Source organism: Columba livia, chromosome 1 (genome assembly GCF_036013475.1).
Source record: "Columba livia isolate bColLiv1 breed racing homer chromosome 1, bColLiv1.pat.W.v2, whole genome shotgun sequence".
In the NCBI taxonomy this organism is placed as follows: domain Eukaryota; kingdom Metazoa; phylum Chordata; class Aves; order Columbiformes; family Columbidae; genus Columba; species Columba livia.
In genome coordinates, this window is record NC_088602.1 from 40,113,474 (window position 1) to 40,139,008 (window position 25,535).

The window sequence follows — 25,535 nt, forward strand, 5'->3', positions numbered from 1 at the left end:
CAGCACAAGTTTAAGGTAGAGTACTCAAACAGAAAATGCAGCATCAGAATTCCCCGGAATATACTTCCAGTCTCCAACAATTTGTAGCTCTGGACTTACTGTAGAGGAAATAGTATATTTCTATTTAAAGCCCTAAAGAGTGTTTTGTTACTAAGTTTGTCTGTTCTTGAACCTGTGTGAACTTCGAGCAACCGTAGAGTCACGTGGCTATATATACTTCACTACTTAAGTACATGACTGTATTTTTTAAGCTGACACCTACATTTTTTATCTGTTGTATTCTCTTCCCAGTATTAGGAAAGGGAAGACATAATTGGTCTTTACTTCTATTATCACTCTTTGCTTTGTACATTTTCACTATATTGTCCCTCACTCATTTTTATTCCACGAGAAGAACCTACTGTTTAACAGTTCTTCATTAGGAAGCTGACATTTGCCTTTTCCCTTTCTTATCCTTGTTACTCACAAAATCTCCTTAGTGGTAAGAGAGAACACAACATATGTATGGAGCCCAGAACTTAATGGTAGTTCAGTTAATATTTTAACAGCCTAATAATCCAAATTGCTCAACTAAATCAGGGAAAAAAAAAAAAAAAAAAAAGCTTCAATAACAAATATCATTATATAAAAGTGCCTACCTGGAATCAGTACTTTCCTCTGGTCAAAAACAGCACCTTTCCAATGTTCCTGAGGATTCTAAGGGTGAGATTTTCAGTCTCTTTCAAGAGGAAGGGTACCAGTTGTCATCACCCTGACTTCTTTTGCCAGAAGGAGTATAATATTGGCATGTGGGTGCTCTTCCCCCTCTTGTTTTTCAAGGGCATGTATTTATTTGTATGTTTTCTTATCAAAGTTTCAGTCCTTTCTACACGTGTCAAGCTAGAGCTTGAAAGTTGCACAGCACATTCCTGTGCCGCAGATGACATAAAGGGCTACTGTGACTACCTTGGGGTGACAGGCTTTACTATATGCAGTACTTCCAGCTGCAGCATGTCAGGCAATATTCACTTGACCAGTGGGTAAGTGTTAGAGCAAGCTAAATTCAGGTCAGATCAAGCCAAACCCCAACAGAACCTGAGTTCTGGGAGGGCTGGCTCAGTACAAAGCCTTTGTCCTTCTACTAGTAAAGTCATAATTACTGGAATGTAGTATTTTTCCTTATTTATACTTCTAAAGATGGTAGGATAAGAACACCATATAATATTAAAGTTTTGAGTTTGCTATGGGCTTGTTCAGCAGTATATTGTTTTTTCTGTTTGTTTGGGTGTTTTTTTTTTTTTTTTTTTCCTCTTTATGTTTCAAAGCAATTCTTAATATTTTGACTTTGAACTTTCTTTACCATTCAAAAGCACTGCAAAGATGATATCACATAAGGAAGAAACTTTGTAGTACTAGCCCAGAACCCAACAAGATGTTTGAAATATTTTAGACCTGCATACACAACTATACTTATTTTGATTGTTTCTTCTCCAATATTATTCCCCCCAACATTCAGCAAAATATTGTGGTTTTGTAGCTCTTTTCAGTCATTTTTGTCTTTATTACTTTTAATAGCTCAGTAGGGTACACAGACTTTATTAGATAATTCCAAATACCTTTTTCAGGTCATTTATAAGCATATTGGATAGCACGGAGCATGGATTACTGTGGGAATTCTACTGGTGATCTCTCTCTTTCTGACAGAAGTGAAATTTTGTTCTGTTTTCACTCTTTTTAAATAACTGCTTACCTTCTTAAAAGCTTGCCTCTTGTTACATTTATTTTATTTCTTTGCATTTTTACTATGAGGCTGTTTGAGATCCTCTGTTGATGGAATTACAGAATATCTTTTGAAAAGCAAAGGAAATTATGTATTTTTCTTTGCTTACTGACTCCTTTAGTGAACCTCAATAGCATCCACTAACTGATTTTTTTCAGAATAATTTCCACAAACTTTCTTTCTGTAAATATTTAGTGTTCTATTGTTCACTGCATGTCTCTTTGAATTTTTAAAAATTGAGTCTCTTCTTTCACTTCCCAATCATCTGCTACAACAACTGATTTATAACAGGTTATATTGTACAACTGGTAGCTCAGCTACATCTTCCTTGATTTTCTTAGACTTCTAGCACGATTCATTACTCTTCATTCTGTTGTTTTGTAAGCTCTGCAGAAATGTCTGTTTGCAACAGATCCTAAAACACAACCCTCAAAACACCTACAGCATGGTAAACTCTTCCATTCTCTGCAGGGTTAGTAGAGGTGCAAAAAAACATATTTAGCCATTCTAACTATGGCCTAACATACTTGAGAACTCTTATTTTTACTTTGGTCACCTATCAGCTTACTATATTCCATATCCTTGAAAAAAAATTAAGTATTATTTTCATAACCTTGCAAGCTGTTCCACAACTCTTTCTGACTTAATGTGTTGTATTGTGATCTGCCAAACATTCTAGTTTATTTATTTAGACACTACTGTAACTTCTTGGAAGACTTTTTTCTTTAATGACTACTAAACCATTTTCTTTAGCTACATAGCTTTTTCTCAAATTCTTTATAAGTGACAAATTTTAGTCACTGGTGTTTAGCATGATCGGTTGCTTTCATGATTCTCTTCTATTGCCTCTCTGGATGGAGTTGCTTAAAAATAGACATTTGATGTAATCTGAGATAAATTGGGTATTCCATTTTGCTTCCAGCTGCCAGGTCAGAAAGTTGAAGATCTCCTGTAGATCCAGTGTCATAGCAGCCAGCCTCATGGGGATGGCTTAGAAACTGTTAAAAAAGCCAATAGATGCATTAGCTGCCTATGTCTAAGAAACTGAATCTCACTTGTTCTAAGCCAGTCTTGTATTAACATGGGTATGCGAGACTCATTACATAATTGTGTCTAAATGTTTTTAATAATGAAAAGGCTATTTTTTAATTTACATTTTATTTCCTTCATACCATTTCCTTTCCTGTGGTTTGTGGGATTTCTTTTGTTGTTAGGAAATTATTAGTTTGATTTTATTTTCTTTCTTCCTTTTACCTTACTCAAATATTTAGAAGGCTCATTTCTATCCCTTCTACAGTAAATAAAAGTGTAGGATTCCTTCCTACCAAGACATTCTTTTCAATCAAGACAATGAAATCATGTATGTAGGAATGCAAACACTGTTAGAATTGAGTTTCTGTGCACCAAAAGCAGGACTAAAGCAACAGTGACCTAGTAGTAAAGTGCACATATTGAACAAAGACTGGCATCTTCACCTCAGAAAAGAGAGACCTGGATTTGATTCCCTGGTCCTTGTTCAATGGTCCAATTATTCAACGATTATTTGATTTGAAACAGTCCTAGAAACTGAAATCAGAGCAATTAATGCTTCTAACTGAGAGCTCTAATTGACTGGTGGAAACAGGTTTCTTCTTTCTCATGCTTTCTTTGGCCTTTCATTCCTGAATTCATAATAGTTCAGGTTAAACAGAAGAAATCAGATAGATGCTAAGATAACTTGAATGAAACGGAAGTTTGAATATATTTAAATGATGAGGATCAACACTTGTTTGTGTCTCCCTGTAGAAGATCAGTTTTAGAAGTACCCTGTCATATGCAAAAATTACCTCTAAGCTTATGTGAAAGATCCTCGGGCCTACCTAAATGGACCCTTAACCTCACAAAGGACCCTACCCTGGATTCTGAGAGGATGAAAACACTTAAAGCCTATGTTCAAGTGCTGGAGATCCTTAGAGCAGTGGGAAATGATTCATTCCACTGTACTAGGTGTTGCGTCCCCACAAGTGACTGTAGACACCCACAGGACCTGAGGGAATGGCAGGAAGACGTGCCAGGGGAGATTTAGGTTGGATATTAGGAAAAGGTTTTTCACCCAGAGGATGGTGGAGCACTGGAACAGGCTCCCCAGGGAGGTAGTCACAGCCCCAAGCCTGACAGTGTTCAAGAAGGACAATACCCTCACATGATGTGAATTTTGGGCTTTTCTTTGCAGGGACAGGAGCTGGACTCAATGATCCCTGTGGGTCCCTTCCTACTTGGGACATCATATGATTCTAGGACTTTGCAAACAAGGTAATTGTGTCTGAAAGCCACATAGCTGTGCTGCATGACATAGCGCTCAAGCCAGGGTGCTTCGTCTTTTTTTCAGATACCTTTTCTTCTTCCAGTATTTACTTCCATGATAATGATGTTCTTTTATTTCTATTATTCTTTTTATTATTCTATTATTATTTTATTTCTATTTCTTGATTACCTTTCTATGCCAGACTGAATATGAGCATGGCAAACGTGGTCTGCCTGAATCTTCGCCGTCTTCTGGCTCTGCTTAGTTACCTGTTTCTCTGCACTGCCACATCTTCTTAGGATACCTATTTAGATACTTTGAAATTTACCCTAAGTTTAAAATAGTTCTGAAGTTAAGAAAATCAAGATGTAACAGAACTTGACTCATACATTTGTATGGCTAGAAAAGAAAGCATCTTTGACAAGATCACAATGGCTTCAGGTATTCTTAAACCTAATTTGGTTTTGTCTTGGAATTTAAGCATATGAAATCATGGTATCCTTTTCAGCCTAATTCTAAATACATATATTTCAAAGTGCCTCCCCTGTAGGGATTGTCATTTGTTGTTGATATCTCTTTCATGTATGACTTTTCCCTATTGTAAAACTTGCAATGTTGAATCAAAATTAATCTAAAAAATCCATACCTGAAATTAGGAGACTAGATTGACCCAGTTATTTTTTCCCTTATTACTATAAAGCTTTTCTCTGTATCTGATTCAATCTCTTCTTTTAATAAGTGTCAGTTTCTCCGATACTAAATTACTCCTTTTTTATTTAAAAAAAAAAAAAAAAAATTAATCACTGAAAAATAATACCAGTACGAACTAAATGCTTGTCAGTTTATATTTTAGTACAATAGGTTTCTTCAAGACAACATCTGGCCTTTCCTTTGATATATTTTTTATAATTCACTTGCTACTAGATTTCATATTTGAATGGTTTACACCAGGCACGTTAGTGGTGTATGGTTTAACATTTGATTGTGCCCTTCGGTTTTTGCAATATTTCTCCTTCTTAAGGATTTTAATACCATTTTCTAATCTTGATATAGCAGCTGAAGCTAAAACAGATTAGCATCCTATTTCAGAAATCTAATTCTCTTTTTATATTTTTTTAACCCCTCTATGTTCTTCTTTGATTATGTGTACCCCTTCCAGATGGCGCTAGAAGATTTCTGTAATTTTTATACAGCTCCTGCTTAATTGAGCTCTGGCACTATTTTTCACTTGCCCACAATGTTTTAACTGACTTTTTATTTGTATTGAATTTCAATATTGTCCTGAGTTCAATTCAGTGGAGCTTCAGTGACTTTCAAAGATGCCTCTCTTTTTGTTTCCTTTCAAATTGTTGCTATTGGACCTTTTTTTCTAAAACCTTTCATCTATCTCTTTGTAGACCTCAGGATCTGAAAAAAATCCTTTTGCATTTATTTTTCTTTTAAATGGCTTACAAAGTTTCTACTTTGTAGGCAACTGTTGTTTGGCATTTGGTTTTGTGAAGCAGAACCTTCTAAGAGTTAAGGAATTTCATTGCTACCAGAAAGCCCAAGCACAATTTTGAGCTACTAACAATTGCTACAACATTCTGAAGTTCTGAAAAACTGGACATACACAAGCTTTGATTCAGCATAGTGTTATTATTCTGTAAGTATAGCACCAACCATCCTCTGTGCAAGAAACAACACCAATGAATGGATTTTTGTCTCCTGCAAATATCTACTAGTCTAATGACTTTGACCTAACATTTCACTACAGCAACATCAACTTTTATGTTTCTTTATATGTAATTCATGGGAAAGAATGAATTAATCATTTTAAGGACTATTTTACAGTATTTTTTGAAATAAACTCTCTTCACAATTGTACAACATGGCTTTTTAAATGCAAATGCAGTGCCACAGTTTCCTAAGAAGTCTTCTGATGCAATAGAAGTGATTATATGTTGGCATTCTCAGCAGCAGGCACTTGACAAGCTGATTATCCCCTCTGTGCTTGCAGCAGTCACAGCCTGTAATAAGTAAGAGGCTGTAAATTCTAGGGGCTACTCATTTTCCCATTTCACTGTCTGCAGGAGCTAGTGAAAGCTGCAACCCTTCTATTCTGCCCTTTCATGTCTGTTAAAATAATGGCCAAATTTATTTTTTCTCTTAGCAGAATATAATTGAGATATAGGTGATGGTGCCAGAAAAGTGAGATCATTTAATCAAAGGTCAAATTAGTTTCTTACTCCATACACCCATCTAATCAAAAGCTCCCTTCTTCTGTTACCTGCATAGGAAATTCTAAGACATCCTTACCATCTACTTGTGTTGATCAGACATTTCCCAATAGTGCTCTGTCACAAGGCATCCACTTACAGATGTGTTACTTTGACATTGCTGCTTTATTGTTCTTTGTTCAAGGACATAGACCAAAGGGGAAAAAAATAGAAAATACCAATTTTTTCTTGGTGATGTGTGATCATTCCATATTACCATAGTATTATAAGATAGAGGATATTCAAATTATAAAATAATTGTAGAAAAAAATGAAACTATTTTCATTTAGTTTTTGATTTATCATAGCAATATGTTTCATTTTCTACATATGATAAACAGACCAAAAAAGTCATTCCTCTGCAATATAAAGGACACATGGATGGAAGACACATTAGAATAGATATCTATCAAGGGCAGGTTTGTGCTTTGTAAGCTTGGAAAAATTGTTGGTTGACACTCTGCTCATTTTTTTTTCTCTTGCAACAAAATTAGAATGATTCTGGCAAATAATTTATTATTCTAATAAAACTTCTGTTTGAATAAATGTTTCATGTCAATGAACAGCTATAGTATTACAGTGTAGACCTACTTTACTTTTAATTATTGTTGCTGCATATTAAGAGTAAATTCTTGTTTGCTATTGTTTCATATCTCTGCCTGTCATTTTGGGATTTGCTATTTTCATTTGCTGTCCTTTTTTAGGGAACATATTTTCATAATTAATTACCATTTTTTTTTTTAAAAAAAAAAAACAACAACAAAAAAGAAATTAATACAGACACAACGTTTTATAAAGGTGCCATTAATCAGGCTCTTTTGTGAGATCCTCTTGGGCCAAATGAAAGGAAGGACTGCCAAACAGAAGAAATTCACATCAAAAAGTCATTTAAGCTTTGTATTAAAGATTTGTGTCTACAGACATACATCCTTTGAATGTAGAGGAGTTACAGTTCCAAAATCCAGATTAAGAAGAGAAACTTTGTGAACAGGATGGAATCAATGTAGTATAATCGGCTGCATATCACAGTGCCACAGTGGTAAAACAAATATTGTAACATTTTAATGAGATGGTTTGATTTTTTTTTATCATGACCAAGCCAGATGAAAGATATATGAAAAACAAAACACAAATCAAATCAAAACAAAACAAAAAAACACACACAAAAAACCACAACCAACCATAAAAAAAAACCAGTCAAAAAAAACCCCAAAACACACACACACACACAAACAAAAAAACCCACAAAAAAAAAAAAAAAAAAAAAAAAAAACAACAACAAACTGACCAACCCGCCCCTTCCCACACCTTTCTGGAAAGCCTAAAGGATATTCAAATGAAGAACATAGTGGAAAAATGCACATAGACCCTTACTATGGATTTCAGTTGCAATATTTCCACCTCAGTCATATGCATAGATCTGAAAAAAAAATAATCACACAGAATTAATCATTATAATCCAAGCAGAATTTGTAATTTCACATTTCAGAGTTCTAGGAAATGTAACAGCAGGACTTTGACATCTGAAGTGTTTACTCTACAATTAAAGTGTTTTCTTGAGTAAAGAGATGGTCCTAAGCATAAACTGCTATAATGCATGTCTAGAGCGTGCAGCTTGAAAGGGACTCCACAACTGGTATTCATACTCAGTGTATGCTTTCATAAGCCAAAATCTTCAGATTTGATACTCACACAGTGTGCATGCCCAACAAGACTTATTTCTTAGTTATTTAGCCTAGTGATATCTCATTTAAACTCAATGCAGTGTAGCCTTGCTCTGTACTGTGAACTGTGGTTGCTCTCAAAACAGGTCTGAGACAAAGACAAAAGCCTTGAAAGACACCGTGAATAGCATTCAACTGTGTAAACAATGAAGACTTGTTCTGATATGAGATGTCATAGGATATCCTAGACGTCTGCAAGGGATCAGACAACAGGGCACAAATCCTACAAAAGAGAGAGATCTCCTGGAATGCCAGCTGGAGGCTGAGCCAGATATGCTGGGGAATTTCATGTCATTAGACATTGTTCAGACATATAAAAGCAGTAACATTACTCCCAGTTAAAATATATACAAAGCTATTGAAGCATTGCAACCCATGCATGTTTACTTATTAAAATTCCTATCATGGCCTCACACAAAAATGCAAATGAAAAGCTAGACTAAAATTGAAGTTTTAATTTAATTATTTGTTTTGCTAGAACTGCAGTTTAAAAATAAGCTTTACATACAAAAACAGGTGTTATTGTAGTAATTTATGATATATTTATCTGTTAGGCATCCTTTCATTTATGTGGTAGATGTACTACTTGAACAAGTATTTTCAAGTATGTTATTTGTTTGATTAAAGGATTTAAAGCCTGTTATACAAATACAGTAGATTCTAATTTATCTTCAAGAAAATGACTTGTCTTTTAGAAAAGTTTTAAGGCTGAAGATGTGAAAAGAAGAAGAGGGGAAAAAAAGTTCCATTATAAAAAAGATCTAATAACTATGTCTATATAAATACGTTCTGGAGTTAAAGTTTAAGTCAAAATAACTGAATATATTTTGTGATACCCTTAGAGAAAGTAAGCAAAATATGTTTGCTTGTTTCTTTGTTTTTCTCACCAGTTATAAACCAAATTAATAATTGGATGGATACCTTTGAGTGCTACAAAATTATTTAGTCTCAGTGTAATTAATTGATTGTAGAAAGTTCTCATTGGCTAATTAGATTATTTTCAATAAAATTCTTCCTGCCTCATTGTCTATCATCTGCTGTAAAATAGGTCTTCAAATAATGTATCATAAATAGGTTGATTCTCACACGAGATACTGATTATAAACTGTCATCTGATTTAATTTCATACCAGTTAAGGATGTAAAAATAATTTGATTTATTAATTTGAAAGGAAGAGAGCTTACATGGACTCATTTACATTTGTTTTATAGCTCATTCACCAAAAGAAAAATAGATGAAACAAATGAGCTAACATTTTCACATTTCTTTATTACCCATGCTATTGTGTTTCACACCTTCTGTTCAGACATGGTTTATGTCTTTTTTTTTGTCCCTTTAAGTCTCATCTCTTTCACATATACTTTTAGTCTTTTCTCAGCTTTTTAGAGCATTTCATAGATACATCATCTGAGTAGTTCACTTGGCTGTATTAATATTTTATTAGTGCTTAACTGATACAGCAGGGAAGGCCTGACAGTCGGAATCTTAATTATAGACATTTCACCTGTATTTCCTACCAACGCCAGACTCTTAATTATAGCCATTTCTCCTCCTACCAATGTTTGTCTTTCTTTTTTTTTTTTTTTTCATAACTCACCTTTCATTCTCCTTCTTATTATTGAATTTTAAAAAAATTCACAATGCAGACTGAAATTAAGATGTATTCGAATGTTTGTCTGAATTTTGTAGTCCTGCAATATTAGGACACTTAGATCAAGGTAATTACTAAGTCCTTCAAAACCTTCTGAGATTATCTCTCTAAAATACATGTTAAATTTATTTCTCAAATAAAAAATATACATTAAATATCATAAATTATCATGTACATCACTGTCTAACTCAAATATTGAAAACACTCTCTGGACAATTAATTTCAATTCTAGAAAATATATTTTGGTCTTATTCTTTGTTTCAAACTAACTGGAACTTATCTGCTTGTTAATATAGTGACAGGCTGTGGGAAGAGGTACCTAAACTTCTACTGTCATCTTTGAAATTTCTTCTGTTAAATTTTTTATATTTTATATGCAAATATCCAGTCTAAATTAGACCTTTTTTTCTGAAGATGCATGTATGCATGCGTGTATTAGTAATTGCTTATTTCTGTGAGACCATTAGTACTAATTTAAGACTGTAATTTCACCACATTGTCTTATAGAGCATCTAACTTATAGTGTAATTTTAGAACTTCTTAATAAATACATTTCTTCTATTATCTATATACACAAATACATGCTCTTTATTTATAACACAAGAGATATATTGTACAGAAAAATTGTCCTCAGATTTAATTCTTACAACCTTACAGCTCAGTCTCTTATTTTCCACTCAAAAGCTAGTTTGATCTAAACTCCACAAACATAATGAAACCATCTGGTATTAAAGATTTCATGTTCTAGAAACTACTAAGTTTGTTCCGACCATGAAGTTGCTTATAGAAAATGATACGTCAAGAAGTTGAATATATTCAAACCAGGATATTTTGAATTAACCCCTTTTGTTAAATACAGTGTTCCAGTAAATATATAAGTGTTAAAATCACTGTCCTGTCCTATGGGCTAAAATAAGGTGTGGTCTGTTTTCCCCTTGTAGTTCGAGAGTGAAAATATAAGATAGACCCCGTGACTAAGTATTTTTTTAGAGTTATGAAATAAAACTAAATTATAATTTTAGGAGTGTAGACATATATTTCCTTAGATGGCAGCAGGTAGAAAATGTTGCTTCTTTTTAATTCTTTCTTGGATACTTCTGTGAAAGATATGTCTCATTTTCATGGGAACATGAATGTCTAATTTCCAGTATAGATTCCCCAAGAAAAAGGTGGATGTACTCAAGGTTAACATTTATGTTCAAGGAAGATCTTGGTAGATTTTTTCTCAGCATTAACAAAATAAGATATTCCTAGAAATAAACTAATCGCATCCTAAGGTAAATGTTCAGAATAAACATATGGTTAAAAATTTATTTCTCTTCTTCGCCACTAAATTAAAATAGTTCTACTTTGAGAATCTCCACTGTAAATATTGACAGTATCTAGAAATCAGACTTCCCAGTAGTGAATATTGAGACACTTAAGGTCTTTTATCAGACAAACGATTGGGAATTTAAAGTTCACTGGCTTTCATACGATCAGCTTGATACATTTGGCACAAGTTGGAAGTTTTCTACTAATCCTGTCTTTCAAGTGTCAAGGTTTACTGCAAGGTGACATTAAGAAAAAGAATATTGTATGTATCTGTGCACCTAAGCTCTCTAATATATTTTGTTAGGGAATTACTTTGTTTTCTTTTCTTCAATTTCTTCATGACTTTTCTCATAATATTTCTTCGGTGTATGAAAGAGTTCATGCTCTTGTCTCCAAGAATATACTTCTGTGCCTCCTTGAAGTAGGCACTTTTATGAACATCTTCCAAAACCATAAGGCCAAATTAAATGACCTATGACAAGCACATGTAAAGATAATATATAACCTTTTAATTTTCAAAGAATTCTGTGATAGTATCTTAATTGTTTCCAGATTATGTTTAACTAACTGAAGTCTCTATGTTCACAACTATATTAATCTCTCACTTAAGTCATGTAGATAAATTGTAATTTCTAAATGGTGATTAATAAAGCTAAAATTATTTCTAGATTTTTCTTTCTTTTGACACTGGAAAATATGTAAGGCAAACAATTTCTCATTTTTACATATAAAGCTGCACCTAAATTACTTTTTCAATGTGGATCGAGAATACTGTTCTGAAGCAAATCTGATTATCTCTGTTTGACATGTTTTGGTTTCTACTGTAGATTTTTCTTGAAAAGCCATGGCCTGGAATCGTGTCAGAAGCAGTACATGCTGCAAGAGTTTACCTGATGCTCCTCATCTAAAAATAAGAATTTATTTCTTCAGAACAGACAAGACCTACACTAAAGTAAAACTTGAGAAACATGTATAACATGGATATCAGGTCATTTATGTCACTTGTTCTATCTTTAAATTTTGTTCTGTAGCTCCATAACATGTAACAAGAATGAGAGAAACTGTTAAGTGTTTAAAACTAGAAGACATGAATCTTGGCCAAAATTTGTTCCTTTTTCTGTAAAAAGAACCCAAGAATGGTTTTGCCCAATTTAAAATTTATGATAGACTATAATAAATTCATCAACAGAAGATTTGCTGTATATATAGGTTACATTATTTGGCATATACACCACATTTCACTGTACTGGCTTTATAAATGTAGTTTATACTACATTATCCTTGCTTTATAGAAAAACAAAGTGAGAAAGATACACAGCTTCATCCAAAAAGTTGTACAATACATGGTGGCTAAGCTTCTATGACTTTCAAAAATGTAAATTAGAACAATAGCAGCAAAATAGAAATAAGTAAGCATAACAGTAAACAAAGGTCTTTCTTTTAAGAGAAAAAACATCTTAAATCTTAAGTAGCTGTTTACTGAAGTCATGCAAATAGTAAACTTTAAGAAACTACTGTAGCTTTTCTTCATATATCTTAATGATAGTCACCTAAAAACTAGCCAATTTAAAAAAACATATGATTATGTAACTGCATTATAGGGAGTCCTAAAAGTTTTTGCAGCACCTTAAACATTGAATGTTTTGGTTTGTTTGTTTGTTTGTTTGTTTGTTTGTTTGTTTTAAATAATCAGAGAGAAGTATTATTGAAATACATCCCAAAATTACCTGGCCAGATGTTTGCCTAGGAAGGAATTGCAAAATAGCCAGCCTTGTAACAGAGAATACAATACTTGCTTACAACCTAACTCAGTGATATCACAGATTGTATCAGGTTGGTTTGAATATTTTAGAAATTAAAAGAAAATGTTAACTGATGGGTGACTGATAAGGAGAGGCATAAGAGAACTATGGATGCAAAAAACTTTTTCTGTATAGCACTCAGATGTCTATAAAATGCAACTAAGAAGTATAAGAGAAAGGTAAATAAAGCAGCAGAAGAAAAATCTATATCAACATAAAGATACAATGTAACATGACACAACAGCACCACGAAGTTACATACAAAGCAGGAACCCACGTTGTCCTATGTATCCTCGTACACTCTGACAAATCACACCGAATTATGGTTCTGCGTATTTATTGTAAATACCAAGTTAATTTGAAGTATCCTTTAGGCCATGTGCTGTGTGATGGGTGGCATAATATCTGAATACGTATGTCCTGTGAAGTAGCGTAGTAAGTCAAAATACCTCATTGCTTTCACTGAAGGAATTTCCTTTCATACTTTCTTTAAGAACCTGCTGGAGAATGGATCAAAAATTGTTCCTTTAATTTGCTGTCCCAGTTGGTGAGTACCAGTGGCCCTCAGTTTGCGTGCAGCAATGTCATCCACAACTGCCTTGCTCCCAGCTCTCACCACCCTCATTTTCTTTGCAAAGAGTGTGATCAGGTGCCCTGTTCCCACCACATTTTAGGGTCAGACAGGGAGAAGCGCAGCTCTGTCATGAACTGCACAACAGCTCATAGAATACTGGAATAAACTGAAGAGTGTTTCTGCTGTTTGTACGTCTTTGTGTCTAGAGATAAGTACACAGACTACTGTCATCCATTGATCTGTGTACATTTTCAGATGAGAAGTCTGGTTCAGTCTTCTGAGGAAAAAGAAAAAAATCTGAACTAGTTGATCTCAGAACCATGGATTGTTCACTGAGATAGATGTTATTTAACCATGTAAATGCAGCTTTTAATATCTCCAGCATACACTTAGATTCAAAGTTCCTAAGATATGATCCATTTTTAGTTGTCATCTACTGTGTCTAAGAGGAATCATTGCCCATATGTGGAATACCGTCCTGTCCCAACAGATGGGATGAGGGATGAGTTAACACTGAACGCAACACGCGCCCTGACTCAACAGATGAGATCAGGTGTGAGCTAACTCCGGGTAATTCTGTGCAGCAGTGCGAAATGAATGACAGACAATCACTCCGAGGGTCCAATTATGAATTTACTAAAAGCACATAGTGGTATACAAATTACAGCAATCAGTGACTTGGCAAAAGTTTGTTATAGTACCACAAAACTTATCAATACATTGACAGCAAAAGCCCTTCTAAAAATGGTGGATTTGCAATGATTAGTAACTGTAATGCAAAACTTAACAAGACTTTAGCAGCAGAACTTACAATGATATTACTTTATATGTTTAAGAAAGAAGGAAGAGAGAGAAGAGGAAAACTAAGATATCAGAAAGAGAAAGGGAGAGAGAGAGAGAGAGACAGAGAGGGAGAGTAAGATATCACCACTCCACAGGTACATCGGTCCCGCGACGACCTCTGGAGGTGGCGATGTGTTGAAGATTTACACACCGCCAACCTGTATCATACGTGAGGTTGTTTTATAACCCAGTTCATTTACATGTGAGATAGGAGAAGGCTATTCATCTCCTCCCTCTGCTCGCTCTTCATGCTAATTAGGAAGACACTTCTGGAAATGGGTCTGGGGTCTTCAAACTAGGGGAAAGTTCATAGTATTAACCAGAAGTGAGTTGTCTTGCCCATCAGGGGTAGCTGTTGGTTTGTGGTTTCTTCTGGTAGTTGGTTGTCCGACAGATGGTTCATCTCTATCATCCCAATTAGGCCATGAGACCTTTTACAGCAACACTGTTAATTGTCCTTATATTCCAAGGTGTCTGCCTCAGTGGCCATAAAACTTTGCGAAAGATAAGATGAGGTGTCATCTATCTCTTCCTCCCAAAGTAACAAAAACCAGATGTTTAAGGCACAACAAGATCTTTGTTCTGCTAAGCATGGGGGGAGTGTTTCAAGGTTGTCACAAATACATATATACTATTACAGTGTTTTCATTAACATTATTGCTCTCCTTTCCCTAATACAAAAAAGAAAGATTTCTAATGGTCACTCTAGTTTCTTGCCTTATCAACAACCATCTGATTTGCAAGCATATTTTACCTCTCTGATTAATAAAAATTCATGGCCTTGTTTGTCTCTTTAAGTGAAGAGAAACTGGTGGAATTGTGAGGTGTCTTCCATGAGTTTTCCCTATGAGGAATATACAGATTTCTTTTACCTCAATAAAATGTCATCTAACCATATAGTTTCTCTTTCCAATTTCCTATATCCTGTTTTGGAGTCAAGATTTAACCATAAAGTTTCCATATTAGGAAAGCTCACATTGCCATTGCCGTTATAAATCTTCATTCTTCTGTTTGTTTTCTAAGTTTGTGCTGTTTCCCTTTGAATTTCCCTCTTTTTCACACATTTTAAGTTATGTTCATGCACAGCTTCCATCCACTTACTTACAACTCCAAAATCTTTGCATTAGCTTTTGTTTTAATAGGTGAAACAGTGTTTGCTTCTTATGTGGCATCTATTATTACACCATAAAGCAGCCTGGTCATATTAAATTTCTTTCAAAAAAGTTACCTAGTTCTTTCCTCCTCCTGTCTTCATACTAAGTAAACATATTCTTAGTTTCAGCCATGCCTTAACTGACAGGAACTAATCTTTGGGTAAGTGGATGATGTTCCAAATTCCGATCCTACTCTGAGTTTTTTAAAGGAATGGGAAGTGATTTTTTTAATTTTTTTTTTTAATCTTGCTCATACTTCTCCAACATTTTCAGTTGTAAAAAAATTGAAAAATCTCTAGTGATTGTCTTAACTAGGAATTCCTACTAGGAATCTGATAGATTATAGGAAGGGTGACTTTAATAGAGACAGTAATAAGATCATTATTCTGCATAAAAAGGGTAGTAGTAGAAAATTGTTCCTGCTAGGAAGAAGTGAATTGTCAAAACAGAAACTAGATAGTAAAGATGACGACTCCATAACTACCAAGTCTCTTGTCTCCAGTTTTCAAATTTATATAGAATCTCAAGCTTTTTATCAAACTAAGCATTTGTTGTTGTCTGTGATATTATCAAGATGCTTGCCACTACCCACAACTTGTCAGTAAGCTGTTCCCCTCCTTGTCTTACAAAGACACTGTTCTAGTGGTAATGATTTTGAGAGTAGGAAAACAAGTATATGATATTATAAAAGTATTTTCTTTTCACACTGATGTCTTTTACTTTTCAAGATCCAGTTTGAGGAAGCTGTTGATAACAACCAAACTGCCTGCAAGAATCCTGAGCAAATGTAATAACTGATCCTCATTTTCCTCAGTCAACACGCCTTATTTACCCCATTTATGGAAGTATTCAAGTTTTTCAAGTATTTTAGTGTTGTCTCATTCTTGCCAGGAGACACTCCTGTTACTTTGTACATTTCATGACTTTCTGCCATCATAAAAGTCCATTAGCATCAACTATATCACTTTCATTAAACAAGGTATTAAAGATTAACCACAGAATGAATCCATTGAGTACTCTACTAGTAATCTCCATATCACACAATAATTTTTATTCCGCTTACAATTCTTGTATTAACCACTATCTTAACCGAAAATTTCTCATGGGGTACCATAGCAAGTGTTGTAAAGAAGTCAAGATAGATTAGATCTACCACAACTCTCTTGTGTATAAACACAGTCATTTTGTTAAAGAAAATGTGCCAGTATGACCCAATCTTTGCTAATCCTCTGTTTCAATTTATCCATTTTCCATTCACCTTAATTTATGCAATTATTGCTTCTTTCATATTTTGTTCCACTGAATGTGGCCTCCTATTGAGCTCAGGTTAGCAGTTCCGTAGTTGCCCAGTTTGACTTTTCATTCTATTTTTAATTATAGTCATCATGGTCTACTCCTGTAATTTGAAACCTTGTATTGGGTATTAATGGCAAGTTTTTGATAATAATGGACTGCAGGGGTGACGTCTGCAAAATAAAGGGTCTGCCCTGTGCTGAACACAACTGGTCACACTCGACTCCAACATACTTACCACAGAACACAGCTGAGTACATGAGCAAAGATGGCTGTGCCTCTGTGAAAAGGTATTTAAGAAAGGCAAAAAAAAAAAAAAAAAAAAACAAACAAACATTGGAAAGAAAGGAGGGAACAAAAGAGGGAATAGCAGAGGAAATGAGGGAATAAGGTGAGTCGAGGTACTCCATGGCAGAGTAACTACACATCTGAAGAGACTATAGTCCTGGATGACCTGTGTTGGAGCATATGGAAAGGATGAGAAACCAGGAGCAGTAGACAGAAACCACAGTGTACTGATTCTGATCTCCTGCACTATTTGTTGTCTCACTGGAGGGACCAAGTGTAACCTGTGGTGATAACAAGACAGGTCAACAAGTGACTGAAATGCAATATTGAAATGGAAAAATAAAACAGTGAGAAGAGGAATTTGTAGGGAAACTGAGCCTGGAAAAGAAAGAGGTGTTTCAATGTTTGTCATCTTTGTTTCATTTGTCTGAATAGTAATGGAGTCTAACAATGACTTTCTAACAAGTGTTTATTAAGGCAGTAAGAAAGATGAGCAACAATGAGCCCATACAGCAACTCACTCAGTCACTGATGGTGGACATAGGATCATAAGTGATGGTGTGGTTCTGGCAGATTGCTGGGAGCAGTTGGTGTCCAGGTCATCTGGAAGCAACAGTCAACCATGCAAATTACTTTTGAATGAAGGTAAGAGTCACACTGCCCCTTGCCTCCACCAGCAGCAATATGATTTCAGAGGCTCACACCTTACACGGATAATGTGGGCAACATCCTCCCTACATTGCTGATGTTGGTCAGGGGCTAGGGTGTCAGTTTCTCAGTACCCAAGTTAGTACTTTAATATTTATGCTAAATTTAATATTTATGAAGCTAAATTCCCCAATATTTATGAAGCTAAATTCCCCAAGTCAAGTTTGTTTTGCACACAATAATACCTGCCAAGCCATATCCCTGTCTGTATTTCAACCCACCAATTTTCTCGCTCTTGTTCTTCCTTATTTTCTCCCTCCATCCCACTGGGGCAGAGAGGGGTGAGCAAGTGGCTGTACAGGTGTTTGGCTGCCAGCTGGGGACAACTTACCACACAAGCTTACTAAGACTATTGGCTGTCAGACTGACAATTTAACCTATTTGTTCTCTTCAGAATTGGTGAGATAGATCTGATAACTACAGAAATTTTTAGGAAAAAAATAGTAAGGTGACAAATCTGACTTAAGCGGAGTACTAATAAAAAGTTCACTGAAAAGAGACATGAAATCAAACATTAAAATAATATAAAATTAAAAAACAATTGGCATGCAATTATGCAGATTGATTCATGCAGAAGTTATTGAAAAGGTATGCCCTATAATATAAATGAAAACAGTTAACATTAGGGTTTTTTTGTTTTATTGGTTTGTTTTTTATTTCTGTTTCTCAAATAAATAGGGACTTTACAACAAATGAGAACATTTGAATACAATCTGTGTATATGAACATGCATTATTTATTCATGTTAAGAAAACCACATAAACAACTTAAAGCTCGACTTGGTGAAGAAAAATAGGTTAGAGAATGTGCAAATAATATTTACTGAAGGGACAAGATATTTTTGGGAAAACATCTGCTAAGTGCATCAAAAAAGTAGCTTGGGACCCTCTTCAACTTGATCCCAACAGCGTGATTTTGTTGACTTACAATGTACTGCTGAGATTACACAAATATTTCTTTAATTTATTTTCCCTCTTTGCATATTCCCTTTATGCTTAGTAATTGCCCTAGGAAGGCAAAGTAATAGAGACTTTACCTTTTTTTCAAGAGCAGACATGTTTAGACAGATGCTGAACTTTGAAAGGAAAGTAAAATGCTTTCCAGTGAAAATTCTAATAGATCTTAAAGCCTGGAGGCTCAAACTTCCATGGAGTACAGTGCTCCCCTCCCCTCTATAGAAGACCAAAACAAGATTTAATGGCACATGCCATTTAATCCAGCAGGGCAGCTGCTACGGTCAACATCCAGGAAAGAAAGGCTAGAATGATGAATGTCTCTAAACTTAGTTTTGTTGTGAGCTATGGATTTGCTTTTAGGTCCAGATCTCCTAAGAATTAAAACTAATTCCCCACTGAGACACATATGGCTTGCATATGAAATCATACTGGTTTTGGCTGGGAGGGAGTTCATTTCTTCATAGAAGCCCCTGTGATGTTATGTTTTGTGTTTGTGATCAGAACAGTGTTGATAACATACCAATATTTCAGCTATTTTGCGCAGTGCTTACACAGTGTCAAAGCTTTCTCCATTTCCCCTAGTGAGTAGGTTGTGGGAGGACAGGAGCCTGGGAGGGAATGCAGCTGGGATGGCTAACCCAAATTGACCAAAAGGATATTCCGTACTATATAATGTCATGTTTATCAATAAAATGGGGGTAGGAGTTGTCATTGTTTAAGGACTGTCTGGTCATCAAATTGAGTATTGAACTATTGCTTTTGCATCATTTGTCATTTGTTTTTATTTGCTTTGTTTTGCCTTTCATTTGTTTGTTTTATTTTGTTTGGTTTGGTTTTCTTTTTCTTATTTAACTGTCTTTATCTCAACACATGAGTTTTCTCACTTCTGTTTTTCCAATTCTCTCCCTGATCCCACTGGGGAGAGACAGTGAGCAGCTGTGTGGGCTTTAGCTGAGGCTAGTGTTAACCCACAAAGTACACAAAAACTCCTTTATTCTGAAACAAATGGGATAAAGTGATGATGCATACCCAGGTTTAGGCCTATAGAAAGATGGAATGTGGCTTAGTGAGTCACCTCCAGCTGGGAATTACAAATACTGCAGAATAGCATACAGCAGTATTGACATCACCTAAATCATATTTTCCTTAACTTTTTCAGCTCCAGAATGTGTAAATACCTTGCAGCTCTGAAATGATAGAGGCAAAGGAGCATCCTGATAATTTTTTCTCCCCAAATAGTCAGACCACTCATTCAAATTATAGAAAAGGTTGTCCTTGTACGCCAGGCTCTATAACCTAGAAAAATAAATTACTTGTTACTGCATGTATTAGAAACGGCAAACACAGGACACCAAGCTAAAAAGGGAAAAGAGAAGGGCAGACATGCTCTCTGTCTTTGCCAGAGGACTTATTTGTAGACTCAGTAAACACTTTTCTTTCTATTATTATTGACAATCATGTTAAACATGCTAAAAACACAAAAAAATTTTGTGTAGGTATGTGAAGTTGTATGCAACACTTCATTATTAAATCATACTGGTGGAAAGGCATCAGGCTAAAATTACTCCGAATCATAGGTTATGACTTTTTGAAATCTGAAGTTTAAAATAAAAAGTCTCACTTTTACTTTTGCCTAGTAGTTTTCAATATTTGTCCACCTGACTTCTTATGCAGTATCATAGAATCTATTTCACTTTTGTTTTTCTTATGGTTACTTTATAACAATGTTTAACTTGTAAAAGTTTAACTGCTCTTTTTTAATTCACGCTCACGAAATTAACAAGCAACATCTTTGGGGTTCTGATTTGTGAGATACAACCTATGCTTCCTTCATTATGTAGGATAATGAAAAAAAGAAACAAATGATCATCCTTTTCTTAATTTGAAAAACCCTATTGTCAAAAAGGCTGTCATAAAACATTACCAAAACATCAAAGCAATTTGGGCAAGGTATAGGAAGTGTAAAATAGAGGTTAATAGAGGTTAACATTCCCCTATTTGGTCCATTATTTCAATTGCTGATGTCGAATCATTTATTCCTAGTTAATGAATAAACAACATCTTCTAATCCCAAGGGCTCAGACTGACAATCATCCATGCATGCTAGGTATATCGAAGTGGACAAAAGTACATAGGTGAATAGAATGTAAGAATTAGCCCAGTGGTATATACATAACCATTCTAATTCCACTCCAGGAAATACAAAAATATAATGTCAGTCTTTTTGATATAGCTAAGGATTCATCTTACTTTCTTTGGTAAAAGTTACTCAGTCTTAACAAATGAATTTGAACTGTAGCTGGAATTTATTTCCCAGCTCTTCATATTTCTAAATAAATCTGCTTTCTACTACACTGGTAAAAAAAGAAGACAACAAGGCCTGCTTTTGAATAGCCAAAATAGGAAAATGTTGAATAAGGCAGGTGGTATGCCAGCAAAATCATAGTAATAAATGGGAAAGGGGTCCCAGGAGTGTCTTTACCTTTATGCTCCATCAAAAGAAGTTCAGCAGCAGCAACAGAGCTGATTCCCAAACACTATCTTCTGTTTTTGATGGCAAAACTGAGTGTGCTTCTACATCAGGAAAATAAAATAGTTATATTTCTGTCCATTTCCCCATTGTCAACAGAAGAGAAGATTTAGGATTATACTTACAATAGGTAAGGGACTGGGAAGCTTAAAGATGGATACATTTGCCTTTTGAGTTCACTTGCCAGAGAAAAAACAAATACCCTTCCTCCCTTCATTTTCTTAAAGATAGGCACACACTTTCAGGGTTTGCAGGGCATTTCTGGATGCAGGTGCACAGGCTGTAAAGCCTCATTAAATCATTACTGAGATTGAAAATGTGATCACTTCAGAATAAAATTCTGCAACTATTTTGTGTTGTGCTAAACAAAAGGCCTTCTGCAGTAAAGAGATTCATAGCTGAAAAAGCTGTCACATTTTCATCTTTCTTTCAGCTCGACATGTGATAGCCCCACCTTCATTCAGGGGAAATGAAGATGGAAGGTAGTGCCAGATTTGCGAAGTTTCTGTGAAGCTGTCTATCTTAAAAAGAGGAAATATGTAAAGAAGGAATTAAATGAGAATTTCGTACTCTCCCCTGAAATTTTCCATGAAAATACGTAGAGGAAAAATTTGAAATGACAGTCTTTATTTTACCCTATTTATTACTTACAAAACAGTTTTATTACTCAGATCTGGAGGAATATACTTTTATTTAATAACAGAGAAGTTTTTATTAGATAGCATAGTCTTTTCCTTGATGCCTTTTATTGCTGTACACTACTCTGTAGGTGTCAAGAACATATTTCACATTCAGAAGGTACACTTTTTTTACACCATTTCTTTATCCTTAAATTGTAGTTATTGATTAAATAGACAATACCTTACATTTTTGGTATTTGGAAAGTAACATTGCACATCAAATATTGTTTATCAAAGTGGCAAACAATAATTGCGTAACTTTAGGACAGTTAGTGTGACATCTAGTATTTGCACATTAATAGAGCACTCATACAGGACTCAACTGATAAAGAATTAAAATAATATAATTAGTCCCTGCTAATTTGATTTAACAAAAAGTAGGCCTTGCTGAAAAACTTGAATTAAGTTTTCAAGAAGATAGGAATGCTGGATGAGAAATGGATAAGTGAGTTACCAGAAGTAAATGTAAATGTAAATCTCTATCCTGTGGCAATGTTTCTAATAGCATTCCTTCGAGACTGATACCGTTGTTAATATTATATACTAATACATCATAAATAATGTAATACATTGCATATATGTTATGTTTTATTAACATACTGTGACTGCATTAATATTTAATAACACATTGTATTCTATTCTGTGTGTTACCTATAGATTATATATATACAAAAAGATCAAAATTTTAATCCCTAGCCTAAACATAAAACCAAAATCTCTGGCAGTAGCATTTTTAATTGACTTAAATGTCAGTAAATAGTGGTCAAAATACAGCAGTTATGCTGTGGATCTGCACCCCACATTAGTCTGTATACTGTTAAATAAACACTATAGAAACAGAATTGTTAGTGCATAGTTATACACTTCACAACTTGACAGAACAAGAGATAATGCCCCAGTCCTCATTATTTCAGAGGAAATGTTAAGGATCATAGTGGCCAGACATATCTGGTGAAAATACATATCTGTATGACATTCTGCAACTATTATGTAGCCAAAAAAATCCCAACAAAAACAAACAAACAAACAAACAAACAACAACAAAACACAAAAAATACAACAAAACTAAAACAAAAAACTGTAATCCTTGGCATTACAAATAGAGTGACTATGGAGTAGGAACTTGGGAATGTGGAACAGGAGTTTTCTTTCATATAGCGCAATTGTTAGTACTGAAACATTGTTCAATCTTTTAATAACCACCTCTTTAGATCTGCTAAAATATAGAATGTTAAAACAAATTTCACAGAATTCTTTGAAAACAGATGACAATGAAAGACTCAGTGTATTACAGTGTATTAAGACTCTGTATTACTTTTGGATGCTACTGCGACTGTCTTCAAGGTGTTCTGCTTACTCTCCTTGCAGAAAGCAACTCTGGAAATGAAGCCAAGCACTTTTTTCCAAATCTGGCGCAGGGGAAATTGTATGACTGTACATATTGTGTGGAACATATCTGGGCAAGAAAACAAGTATTCCTTGCTCTTTGCAACTGTGAAGAAGCTTTTTCAGAGAAGTATAGCTAAAAGGTAAGGATACCCAGCATATGGGGACTAAGAAATTACTTGTTTACTGCTTATGTATTCATTAGAAGAAAACCACTAATTAATAACAGTCTCTTTAGCTTAGAAGAGAAAAGAAAATCAAGTAAAAATCAATCGAAGCTGAAGCCAGGTAAATTCAATGTGGGCATAAGGCACAAATGTCAGACTGAGGGCAATTAACCACTTTAGTCCAGTTAAATGCAATACATTTTTAGTCAGATACAATTATTGACTGTGATGCAATCTTGACTTTGAGATGACTGCATAAAATGTAAAAATGTGATCGGTAATACACAGCAGGAGAAAGAAGCTGACCAGATGGTCCTAGTTAACATTTTATACCATGATTTAATCTTTCAGTAATCTCAGCTGATAACTGATTTTATCTGACAGCTACTGACTGCTAAAATGAAAAACTTCCTAACAGAAGCACAAGATGTTTTCTGTTCATTTTACTTTATTCTTTCTTTTTTCTTTTAATCTTATAAAGTTTATTATAGGCTTTTCAGAAATGTATACAGAAGGTGTTCACAATAACACGGGAAAAAATCCTATGTAATTCTTAGTATTTTCTTTATAAAATCAATTTCCTCACTCCTAATGCATTTATAATTCAGCTGCTATAAAAATTATAATGATTCTGATGTAAAATAGATTAAATTGTTTTCCCTGGTTTTAGCATCAGGACAGTCAACATATTTTGCATCATATTCCAACTTAAATAAGTAATTGTTTACAGTTGTCATCTCATAATTGCATGTATTATTTAAATGAATTTAGATTTTTGTGACATTTATTGGAAATAGATGTGTTGAAAATGTGATTCTCAGTTTGTCTAGAAGGGAAAGATACAATAAATGCTAGCAATACAAGCTCCCCTACAATACATTTGTCAATAGGACAGGATAGGACATGGGAGAAATTAAGAAGCTATACTTGATAGTCAGTTTAAACGTTAGATTTATGAAGTTAGAGTCAGAGCTAGCCGTATTCTCTTTCTTAAGTCTGTGGTCTTCTGGTTGGTTTGTTTTTGCTTTTGTTTTGTTTGTTTTTGCTTTTGTTTTATTTTTGTTTGTTTTGGTTTGTGGTTTTTTTTGTGTTTTTTTTGTTTGTTTTTTTGTTTTTGTTTGCTTGGTTTTGTGGTTTTTTTTGTTTGTTTGTTTGTTTTGTTTGTTTTTTTGGGTTTTCTTTCAGCTTCATTAACACTGTTTCTGTTTCACTGATGCTCTTTCATATGAGACAATATTGCAAGAATTCATGCACCCAGACTTACTCAGCCTGATTCCTGGTGACCATTGGGATAAATTAACTTGTGTCCTCTCTTCTGAAATGGTAATCTGAATTAAAGCAGACAATTATTTAGAGACTTACAGAAACTAAGTTTCTTGGTAGCAATTAATCCTTTAAAACTCTTAAGGAAGTCACAATAGCAAATAATCTGAAACACAACCTGAGCAATATATATTTTAATAAAAATTTTATTTCATGTGAATGGAAGAATGGTAGCCCCTATTTTTATTATCTGTGATCAATATGTATTGTTTTTACCAATTTTAAAGGCTTGTCATATTCATAGAGCCTTGAAGGCTTTATAATACTTTGACTTTTTCAGAATTCAGAAAGTTATATGGGAAAGAATAACCTAAATGACTCAAATTTAATTTAATTTAATAAAATCTACAATAGCTCATTTCTTGAAAGATTAAAGACCCTTTTTCAGTTGTACTCTGCTTTTGGGGCTGTTGAGCATGTAACTCAACAACATCTGATCTTCATAGTTGATTGGACCAAATATATTGACGACAGTAATTTTTTTACAAGCTGTTCAGATCTGAATGTGCCTCCAGTGCTTGTGAATGATTTGTTTTCTGAATTTGGCTTTGCATACTTTGATGTTAATCTAGTCCAAACAGTGCATGAGCTGAAGACATTTTGTACAGCCATAGAGAAATAATTCTACCCCCTTGATTTTATATTTCTGACCTTATTATATACAGAAAGAATTTACATTACATATAGTTTGCTTTCGAGACTTCTCAATGTTAAAAACTTCCTTTCATATGTTCTATTTTTTTTTTTAAGTGGAATTGAAACTCTAATCAGCTCCAAAGTAAAATTCTAAACCTTTCCTTTCAGCCTCAGTGTTCTGTTGCAATATTTATGTTCTATGATGC